Source organism: Helicoverpa zea, chromosome 7 (assembly GCF_022581195.2).
Source record: "Helicoverpa zea isolate HzStark_Cry1AcR chromosome 7, ilHelZeax1.1, whole genome shotgun sequence".
In the NCBI taxonomy this organism is placed as follows: Eukaryota; Metazoa; Arthropoda; class Insecta; order Lepidoptera; family Noctuidae; genus Helicoverpa; species Helicoverpa zea.
In genome coordinates this window covers 13224453-13236290 of record NC_061458.1, presented here as the reverse complement: position 1 = coordinate 13236290, position 11838 = coordinate 13224453, and the positions used below count along the sequence as shown (strand labels likewise).

Here is an 11838-nt window from a genome sequence, read left to right as displayed (position 1 = left end):
CTGATTCAAGAATCGAACTTGCATTCCTCACAATCTTCCCAAATTCATGAAAAAACCTTACTAATCATAAAATTCCTACAATCAAAACAAACGACAGTTTCACTACCAAATACCTAATCAAAAACCCAACTTGCTAACAATCGAGCTATCTGAGACACAGAAAGAATTCCCCGAGCTGTCTCCATTTCGCAGTTCTCACGTGCCTCCATTACCATATAGATTCGTGGCACGGTGAATAAGAACCCAATTGCTTGGCTGTTAAGTGCGACCAACCCCCAGATGGTTGCCGGGTTGCTCGGGGTTGGGGCAACCCCCCGGGGCTTGATTGACACGTGTTCTTCTGTTCACCTTGTTGGGGTGCAATCAAATTGTCTGCGTTTTATAAGCAAATTAAATGGGGGTTTTATCTTTTATTTCTCGTTCTTTTTTTATTTTGTTCGTGTTGGTATGTTTTTGTGTTGTTATTGAAAGTAAATGCAAAATGAAATAGGTAGTAAGGTGTACAGTGTTCTTTCAGACACTACGCTTTCTTCAAACGTAGGTAGATATACCAATCATTGCTTCTCCATAAAATACAAATAATCAATATATTTCTTGCTTATCTTATCAGTAATTACTAAAAATAAACTATGTAATTAAAAAAGCTTAACTTCGTAGAATTTATCATTGTCATACGTCTAAGAGTGCAAGGGTAATTTCGAAGCTCTACACGCAGCCCCTGTGGCCTAATGGATAAGGCATCGGCCTCCTAAGCCGGGGATTGTGGGTTCGAGTCCCACCAGGGGTAAACGTATCTTTTTTGTACCCTTTTACAATGATCTTTGTTTTTAATTAAGTACATTGTCTTGTTTTGCTGTGAGCTTTTTCTTACACAAAGTCGTAATTTTTTACAACTTTTGTAAAACAAAAATGGCTCGGTAGTGACTTTTATACCTACTTAAATTCGAACACACCCTAACCTTACTAAGGTTAAACATACTAATTACTTATACACACGTCTTATTATGTAGCTGCATGCGAAATAAATCCACCAAACGTTTGTTAATTTCGCAGAACTTCTCTCATTTCCATACACACCTAAATTTCAAAGGAGTCCGTTCATAAACTCCTATTAGCACCTCTCTAATAGAGATCTCAATCAATAACCTATCACATCAAAGGTACAAGACTACTCCAGTGCATACCTTCTCGCTGATGCATCCACTGTCCTCACAATTTCCTACGAACTACTAATATTAATACACGAATACACACTATATATGATCTCTCGTCTGTCTGTCTTGCACTGAATGCTAGTAATGGACTTGGCGGGTGATCAGAATGAATGGAATTTCCTGACGGAGATAATACCTTGCTTTTGAGATAGGTATAAAACACGTCATGAGTTTCCTAAGGTTTTCCCATTCTGTTGTTAGTTCCTAATGTTTATAATGTCTGCGGTGATGACAACTTTAAGTTTTTTGGGAGAGGTGCTTTTTAAATTAAACTATGGTTTTGTTCTTATTTCTTAAACACAACAACATAAGCACAAGGGTTATGTTTTAATGAAAAATATGAATCGGTTCTGACGGTCGTGTCACATGGACCGAATTTCTTTTTGCATAGATGGCATAAAAAAGCCTATTTAATGTTTACTTCACATTTTCACTAAAATTCGGCGAATGTCTACCTACCTGGATACCACCAAGTATCACGGTGGTCTTCTCAAACCCTAAATTCGGTATCGCATACTGGAAACCATTACACTAACGGCCGATTAAATATATCACTTGAGATATATTCCTGTAGCATAGATTAATTACTGGCGGTTATTAATACGAATTTAAGGGTAAATCTGCCGTGATTGATACGGAACCACGGCCTGGGAGACAGGTGTTTAAATAGCTTGCCTGCACCTAAGCCGCCAGGTACCCATGCCTAGATGTGCAATATTTATAAAAGCTAAAGCGAACTCTGATTTACATTGTGCTGAAACGTGTTCACTGCGAATAAAGTTGTTTGGTTATCATTTAAAAAAAAAAACCAGACAAGTGCGAGTCGGACTCGCGCACGAAGGGCCACCAGAGCAAAAATGAGCAAAAAAGATCACGTTTGTTGTATGGGAGCCTCCCCAAAATATATATTATATTCTAGTTTTCAGTATTTGTTGTTATAGTGGCAATAGAAATACATCATCTGTGAAAATGTAAACTCTCTAACTATCACGGTTCATGAGATACAGCCTGGTGACAGACGGACGGACAGAGGAGCGAAATCACTATAGGGTCCCGTTTTACCCTTTGGGTACGGAACCCTAAAAACACTTTCTTTGATCTCATAATGTATTTACTCTTTTATTTCTACGTAAACTGTTTGTTTATACCACAAAGTAAAGACTACATTGCAACAAAAGAGCTATACGCCTAGGATACCCAATGAACTAACGTAACCCGACACTTCATAAGTAAGTAGGTTAAACAGGTAGAAACCTCCTTACACGTTACCTGTAAAACCCAGTCCTCTGATTGGATGTTCCACAAGTCACCTGTCTAAAGCGCGCTGTCGACCAATCAGAGGCGAGCGCACCTGTGCGATCGATGTAAAGGCGGGGTCACACACCTGTAGGAGGCGATAAGGCTGGTACACCTTTGTTGGTATAAGCAAAAGGTGGGACTTTCTTATCTTTATGGTTAACGTTGTAAAAGTACGGATAATATTATGGCGTCCCGGTACAAGGAGAATGTATTTTTTTAAGGATTACCAAATGATAAATAAAAGATCCTTATAGAAAATCAACTTACATTTAACCTAATTGCTAAAGAAAACATCTTATAGAATCTAAATGGTTTCACCAATAAATAATCCGTAAACCCTATTTCTCCTGCACCTGGAGATGTTTACCTAATCGAAGAAGTAGAAACTACCCAAGAAACTGTTACTCGTAGATAGGTAACTAATTAGGCACTAGTTATAGGTATTTTTCTCAGACTTTCGTGGAAACCCAAAACGAGCGTCACCAAAAACCCTAATTTACCGCATGAATGCAAACACAGCTGACGTTGAACCAGTTCGTCACTTGTTATATTTTATATACCTACATTTTGTCAGGAAAGTAGTGTTGGCAAGTATAATGTTTTTCAGCGACACGTATTACACGGTGTTTGAGCTTAGCTGGCGGAAATCCGGTGTATAACGACGTGTAATGATGTGTGGACGTTTCACCTGGATGATGCTCTGCTCATTAGGAAATAGGGATGCGAGTTTTGTGTCGATAAGCTGTGTTTTGGTTTTATGTCGCTAGATAGTTTGGTTGTGTTGGTTTTGCAATGAGAATAACAACAAAATGTGTATCGATCGATATAATATTATTTTAAATATTATTTACTTAAAAATGAGTCTTCAAGAAACTAATGAAAGGGTCGTTGCCAACTATGTTCGTTTCAATTATAATTACCTACACTAACCTATTTTATTATAACTGCCATTTAGATGAAATAAATATATTACCTAATAATCAGTTTTTTTTTTTACTTTAGGTCGTCAAAACACAACCTATGAAGACGGATTATGTCTTACCAAAATAATGAAAAAAAAACTTTTAGTAGCTCAATTAAAACTATCGTCAGAAACCGCCCATCCCTATTCTGTTGGTAGGCGCCATTTGCCAAAACGACCAAACTAGAGACACGCTTATTGAAAGGTGCGTGTGACAGGCGTGAATACCTTGGCGTGGATATATCGCGCATTTTTAGACTTGGCACCTCCGGCCATTGTCGCGCGAACATAACCAACGGACAGGTTAAACTCATTAATATTAACATAAATCCTCCCAAATCGCTTATTTGATACATTTTCAGGCATAATGGTCTGTCATAGAACACAGGTTATTCAGGTATATAATCAGGTTCAGACGTTTTTATTACGCTTTTTACCTCGTTTTCAGTCGATTCTTGTTTTAGTGCGCGGTGAGTTTAAATTAGAATTGTTTATTGTGCATAAAATAATATTGTTATGATGATGATATCCGGTCAGTTTTATTGCATAAGTTTGTTTTTTATGTCCCGGTATTCTGTTGGAAGAATCTTCTTACATTTTTTTGCATCCATAATTCTGAAAGTTAGTTTACCTATACAAAAAAATGAACCTGTAGCTCTACTGAAACTTTTAATAAGCAGCAATAAGTAATGACATAAAAAAAACTTTAATCTTATGAATTTAGGTACCCTTTCCACATTTATTGTTTTAAACATATACTTCTATAATAAATATGTAACTTGTTATACATGTATTTGATTTCTGCCTGTAGATTAGTAGGTAAGTACCAAATTTTTTTCTGATAAAAAAACAAACGTAATTACCATCGCTTTTTTATAATCCTCATAAATAATACCTTACGCAAAAAAAAGAAACACCAGATATAAATAGTCGCAAAATCCTAATTGCCGCCCTTGGCTCCCTCGCAACCTGCCTATCGGATTGCAATTTACCGGCAGAATCGGAGGCGCCGATAAAAAATATCGCGCTTCGGGGACGGGGGTTACCTTGCATGTGTAAGCCGATACCATCTACTGACTTTAATGAAACAAGCTGATTTTTTATGACATTTTTTTATGCGAAATAAGCCTCATACCTAAATACAAGCGTTTTTTGATCGAAGGTGTATGGTTTGGTTTTAAAACACAGCTACATTTCGATTATTAGCATTTTTTTATATAAAGAAGAAAGATTCTCATTTTTAATAACGTTTTATTTTTAAGAGAAAATAATTTGAAAAGGAAAAGTTTCTCAGGTGTAGCACATAAAGTGTTGAATTTCGAAATAAATAAAAACTGCTTATTTATTTTACCGAATCCCCTCTTATTTTTAATAATAAATTATACATAACATATAGACAGAATTTAACTATGCCAAGAAAAACAAATGACATGTCAGGAAAAGTTTAGTTTTTTTTTTCTTCTTAAAAATGACGCGTATTTGCCTTAACAAAAAAAAAAAGATAACAGTGCGTATCAAATATCAGGTTAGCCCCAAAACCCAGTGTCAGTGTGTGTTGATTTATTCAATATAACATAGTTTATAATAATTACCTAGTGGCACGGTTGGCACTTCGCCCTAGGCGCTAATTATTTTACAGTCGGCTTCGGAAGTCGGGAAATATCGAATTAACTACAATTTTTAATTGATTTTGTGCCAGTTTTGCTGAGCAGCGAAAACATAAAATGTTGATGTTCGAGAAAGCATGTAAGTATGTACTATTGAACACGTATCTATAGGTAGGTCCATATTGGAAAACAAAATGATTTTAAGGCAATGAGTAATAGTTTCCCAAAATTTGTCCAGTAGAATAAATCCACATTAAAATAATATGCGCTATAGTCTTACAAATTAGATGCACAGACAAATTTCTTAAAAATATAAATCTTCCTAGTTGCAATTTTTAACCGATGCACTGAGTGTCACCGTTATTTAAATACGCAAGCAACTAGGTCATCAAAGACATTTTTCTAGCTTTATAATAATTTATCAAACACTACTTATTTTCAAAAGATCCGTCTGTTAACACAAAATGAAACGCATAATATCTATTTTTTTTTAATCGGCTGTAACAATTTGTGCGAAACTTCATTCATTTCTTGTCCACTCTACATAAACGTATCCTGTTGAAAAAATGCGATCATATATTATCTTAAATATGAATTATGTTTCAGAAATTTTATGATAATCCAAATATAATAATAACACTATTTGTTTCTTTATTACCGCAACATTCAATGACGCTCAGGCAATTTAAATAATCTAAGTGGGCAATTTGTGGTTTAAAACATTCCTCACGTTCTAATGCATTTCTATGTAAATATTTTATTAAGACAACAGATGTACGAAGTACGGTGAGATCGCAAATCAACGCTCAACCTCACCGGGACATCGTAAAGCCATGAAACAAATTGTTCAAAACCAACCACATTTTAACACCAATTAAAAGGAATTATTGTAATCGCCGGCTTTTATACGAAACTTTTATTCGAACGCAATAACTGTCATTTGGTATAACATCGCAATATATCTTCGCTCGCTGCACACTATTTCAGGAAATCTAGTGTATAAACACCTTAAGTCGTTAGTGCCAGAATTTTTTGGCACATCTCCTTAGTTTTTTTTTTTCTCTGCGAAATAAGCAATATTTCTCAGGTAATCTGTCTGTCCAACAGCTGCTTCGTGGACGCTAATATTTATTTTGTTACTATTTCATGATTATGTTGGAAATACCATTAACGTAAGAGCGATTTAAATAATTATTTATGGATTTATCGGCAGATTAAAGTGACGTAAGTTTGTAAGCATAATGAGTTGCCACATTTCGCGTTTATTTATACCCAGTTTTACTTTTTTTCTATGAAAAGTTACACAAACGACACCGCGGTTACGCCACTTCAACATAAGGTGACAAAATTGTCGGTAAAACGTAAAAACAAATCAACCAGCATTCCGAACAAAGAGCCACAATTTCAAAATTCAAAATACGGACAAGCTAAAAAAAGAGCAACCCGCCCGAATCCCACCGTTACGGGAAAAGTGTGCAGTTAAAACAAAAGCGGAAGGTAACAATGGCGTCGCCTCAATCTGTCACCCGGTGTCAGGCTGTGTCACCCGCGATGTCAAAGTGTGCAGAAGTACCATTGAAATTGTTGCTTGAATGAGCGGAAAATAGGAAAGGGTTCGGATGAAATATAAATGCTAGAATAATATTATTTTATTAAAATATGTATATTAAAAAGGCATCTTCATATCAATAAGATAAGGCAATCTTCATATCGTAACACAGACAGTGGAAATTGTACTAAATTCGCATCATGAAAGAAAGTGTCATTCTTTTAGATTTTTGTATTTACTGTAGATAGTGTTACTACTTATAAATACAGTTTAGTAAAATCGGGAGTTAGAGAATATAAAGTTTTCCACCACTGTATTCGTCACTAGTTTGTTAGGTACCAGTTTTACCCCGAATATTCCAATTGTAAACTGAACCTTCTGTTCCACAGCTAGTGTCAGGGAGTGTCAACTGTCAGGCTGTCACGTGTCAGCCGCCGCGGCTGATTGCGGCGACACCTCGGACCGCCCGCGGACACACCTGGCGAACAAATGAGGCCGAGCGGGGGTTCCGTGAATATTTTGTATCTTTGGAAGATGAGAGGAAAAGTCTTTTGATTGCAAATGTAACTGGGATTTTGTAAATAGATGTTTTTTTTTAATATAGTATCAAAAATATTTTATAATTTTTGGAACTTTGATCAAAACCAGTTCTGCCTTAAAAGTGTAGTTAGGTAGTTCAGGAACAACAATTTAATACCTAATATTATAATTTACACGTTAGTAGGATTATTTCCTCATTCTGACACAAAAATCTGTGTCTGACATTTCAAACTGTGAAATTGCTAACTATAAGTATTTTTTCGTATTTTTTAGATAATAAACAAAGTTTTGTCGTGTTTATAATAATGATTTAGATATAAAAATGTAAGTCACGTAATAAACTCGTCTGTCTGGGTGTATCGCTGACGGAGTGAGGCTTAGCGGCCGCCACGCAATTAGCCGCACTCATTATAACAACCCTTTATTTGAGCGTTGTTCATATTGTCACAACAATAGTTATTAAATTTAACTTTATAATAATTGAGTTTTTGATAATTTATTTACTTTATGAAGATTTTAAGTAGGTAATGCATATTTAGCTAGCATGCTTAATTTAAGTAAGTACCAATTAAACAAAAGCAACACCTTAGCTTCAAAAATTTATACGCGCTGGTCTCAATAACTGTTGTTTCGAATTATAAATTTTTCAGAATAGATCAATAGGTATGCTAGTTTGTTCCAGTACGTAAAGACGCACATGAAAACTGAAAAGTTGGTTTAGTACAAAATAACGTTGTGATTCCATGTAACGTACCCTGCAATTTATGAATAAAAATAGATCTATTCAAAATTTCATTCAAAAGTATTTTTTTCAGACTGCGATATGCGGTATCCCAATCAGTACGTTTAATGAGCCTGCCTGTTAATTAAGGAATCGTGATGAGTTACTGCGGCTTCCAAGAGCCTCCTGTCAGGTAACCGAAACTACCTACTGTGGATTTTTAAAAAATAAAAGAAAATTGTTTATTGCACAAAAATTGAACATACACTAAAACATAAAAACTTTTTCAACATGTTTCATCGCTAAGGCAAATACAGTGTTGACGTGAACTCTGGTACCCATGTTAAGATTTAACTTGTGTTATGGGTACCAGCGCTCGTACATAAGTTTGCTCCTAAACGATTACATTACATTGGTAGTAAGTTACCATAGAAGGTGGCAGCTGTATACAAGTGTTTTAAGTCTATATGTTTACAAATATATATTAATTACCACAAGAGCCTGTTTGTGTGTTGTGTGTTATGTATGTTAGTGTGTTGTGTTTGCTGTGTAAGAAGGAAAACTAATTCTCTTATATAGATAGGTACAGTATCAAAAAATAGTTCAATAATATAACGCACTGGAAAAGCGAATTTCTCTTAGTTTTGGTAGACTATTGACTGATTATAATCAGTCTACCAAAACTAAGAGGAATATATTATTTTACAGTTGCGGACGGTTTTGATATTCCTATGTAACTTCAGTCCTACAAGTCATTTTTGTAATAATAAATAAATAACAAGTTAATAAAAACCGCATCCATTTGTTCCATCATTCTCGTAAGTTAATTATAGGCCCATAATAATGTTAACAGGTTTATTAAGGACTTCTCGTTAACAGGTTTATAATAAGAATTTCGTAGAAATAAAAATCATTATTTTTTTTAAATATCAAAAGTATCGAATTCCTTTGAACATATTATTTATTTACCTTACCTTCTAACATGCCAATGTGGAGTTGAATGAACCTTTTATACTAAATTAAAGATTGTAACAAAGCGTAAAACTGTCCCATTTATTTTTAAACTGAAATCTTGACAGTTCATCGAGATACAATCTGCGCTACTTTAGGCGTGAGTTACCTGCTGAGAAATTCTTAGATTTTCATCACATTTTCTGTTTTTAGAAGAATAATATGAGTCAACCTAAAATGAGTCAACCTCAATAAAACAACACTTTAAAGCACTGTTATATTTTAGAAAAATACTTTATCAAAGAATGGAAAGAAAACAGTACAAAACCTGAAAAGATTTTAGTTATTGAATACAAAACATTTTATAAGTAGTTCAATATTTAACGAGCTTACACACCGCCTAAATCATCTACATAGACAAAACAACTGACAGCTAGCTATTGTATCGGCAGATGAAAGTCCGGTCCACAGTATAATCTGTGATATAATGTTGCTAAACATTATGAAGCAGAACAATAAACTCGCTACAGTATTGGCACTGGCTGGTCAAGGCCAAATGGCTGGCTTGTGATCATACGCATACAAAGAGTAACGTGTAGGTTGGCCAGTAACAATAATAATAAAAAAGTTTAAAAAATTAAATGTCTAGCTAGTAAATGATTCGAAATTGGAACGGAGGTGAAAATAGAATAAGGCCATATCGGTTATTTTATAATATACGCATAAGGGCTTGTTCCGAAGAGCTACCGCGATCCTAGTAGTTTAAGGGCTCCAAAAGTAACATGGTGGATTAAAGTCAGAAAGAGTCTGACACTCTTTCACGCTGCACCCAGAGGGGCCGGGGTAATTTAATGATTTCCCATAATAAATGGACGCATACAAAGCCATAAGAAACAGCCTACAGATTTAAGAAATTTATTTATAGTTAACAAATAAATATATCTTTAACTTAACAGCCTACATAAAAAATAAAAAAGCAATATTTATTGAAGAGCATGTCTTAAGAAAATTCACTCTTACACGAGTCTAACGTTAATAATATCATGAGAACTGACGTCTGTAGTAACGCAATATTCTCAATGAACATTACGTTTAATTACTGCACATTAATCAAATTAAACACTTGACACTTATTCAAAATAGTTTCATAGCATTTGCGTATTTACAGAATTATAGTTTGTCGTAAAGTCTGAACTCAATGTGCAGTTTACTAAAACACGAGTTTAGTAGTAATCATAATTTCTATCAGTGCTTGGGAATTGTTCATAATCTATGACGCTAGGCGAGAGAGATCAAAGGATTATGTCGAACATATCTCGCGCGTATCGTTAATGTATGAATATAGTGGGTGCATGTAGTGAGTGAGCGACAATGATATGAAATACAGACAGGTAATGTTAGTCATAATTTTAACTAATGTGCCGATAGAGATATATAAGCATCAGATTAAACTTACTCAGCTTAGAAAGAACATCGGTTGATCATGAAGGTTTCCTGGAAGACGGCTATTGAATGTGAAAATTCTCAATAGTCTTTTCTTTGTCCTTGGCAAGGTATATGTCTGATAATTGGCAATAAGTTTGCCACAAATAACATAGATGAGGTGAGTGCAAGTTTCCACTTTCGGAAAAATCAAATAGGGTCAAAATTATTTACCATCTCAAGTAAAATCTTTAGCAAATTATATTCAGCCTGAAGCCAGTAACAGATATCACATCTGTCAGTGAACTAGAGGTCCCAAAACACGGTAATCAGTCCGGGTAGGTGTGTAGCAGTCAGGACCGGAAATACGTTGCCCCTGGGCGTCCACTTCCGGCGGATAAGTGGGCGGCTCTGACCCAATTTCCGGTTTTCACATCACATAGATGCCGCGCATGATAATTTTTGTATTAGGAGTTAAAGAAAGTTGTTATGTATTGAAGAGTATATGGAGGAAAGCTACCTATATCGTGCGTTGTTTACTTAACGAACACAAATTATTTGATGATTTTCTTGTGACTATGTGTATTTATTCACGTGAGTCGATACGTAATAAGTAATTGTATTATTCATACAACAAAGATTTCGAACAACAAAGAATTCCAGACCGCGTACATGGTGATACTCACACATAATACATTTACATACACACATAGTTTTTGATTTGTAACATGTTTGGACTTTAAAAGAGACTATGACCCTTGAGTTTGTTTCGGCGTTTCTTCTCAGGGATCATCAATTAGGAAATGTCGACCCCAGCGTTCTTAAAATGACGTGTAAAAGTGATGTAATGTCCAACTTGCAAAATAAACAATTTCATTTTATTTCACATAAGTTTGCCGCCACGTTAGCTTTTTCCTGTGTCCCGTATTGTCCATAGTGGCTTTTATCTATAATCATTATTTCGCCATTCTCTTTTCTGTTTTTTTATTTACATGTTCAATCAAAAAGCAACAAAAAGCAATCATTTTTTTCAATTTTATGCAAAGACCTACAAGATAACTCTTACATAATAGCCAGACACACAGCAACATCTACCAAGACATAGAAACTACGTTCCGTTTTACTGGCTAACTCCAACTGTCAGGCGTGCCAATGATTTTGTTACTCTCGCCATAAACTGAGTTTATGTTAAAGAGACACCGTCACCTGTCATTTGTTTTTAAGGCCCATTAGTCGGACGATACACATGGTTACAGCTCTAGTTAATAACTTAACTGTTCTGAAGCTGGTCGTGGGTGATTGGGTGACAGTTAAAATGTATGAACTTAATAACACTAACCCGCATTGAGCAAGCGTGCTGATGATGATGAATATTACCTCGTATACGTGTTGCATCAAATGACAGTGACGTGACCAGTGTGAAGTTACTCGTGACCAACTACGGAGATGCAAAATTATTTGACAAGAACTTTACTATGATTAAATTATTCTGTTCTTTTTTCATATAGGTACAGACGCCAGCATGTCAACCTACCCGAATCTGTGAAGTTTTACCAATCGAACCTTCCACTATT

At 35.2% G+C, this 11838-nt stretch overlaps 1 non-coding gene across 1 annotated transcript; it reads left to right on the top strand.

Moving 5' to 3' along the window:
- Positions 1 to 714: 714 nt before the first annotated feature.
- Positions 715 to 787, top strand: Trnar-ccu. Its single transcript has one exon. It is a non-coding gene; the product is annotated as a tRNA-Arg (tRNA).
- The last annotated feature ends 11051 nt before the right edge of the window (positions 788 to 11838 follow it).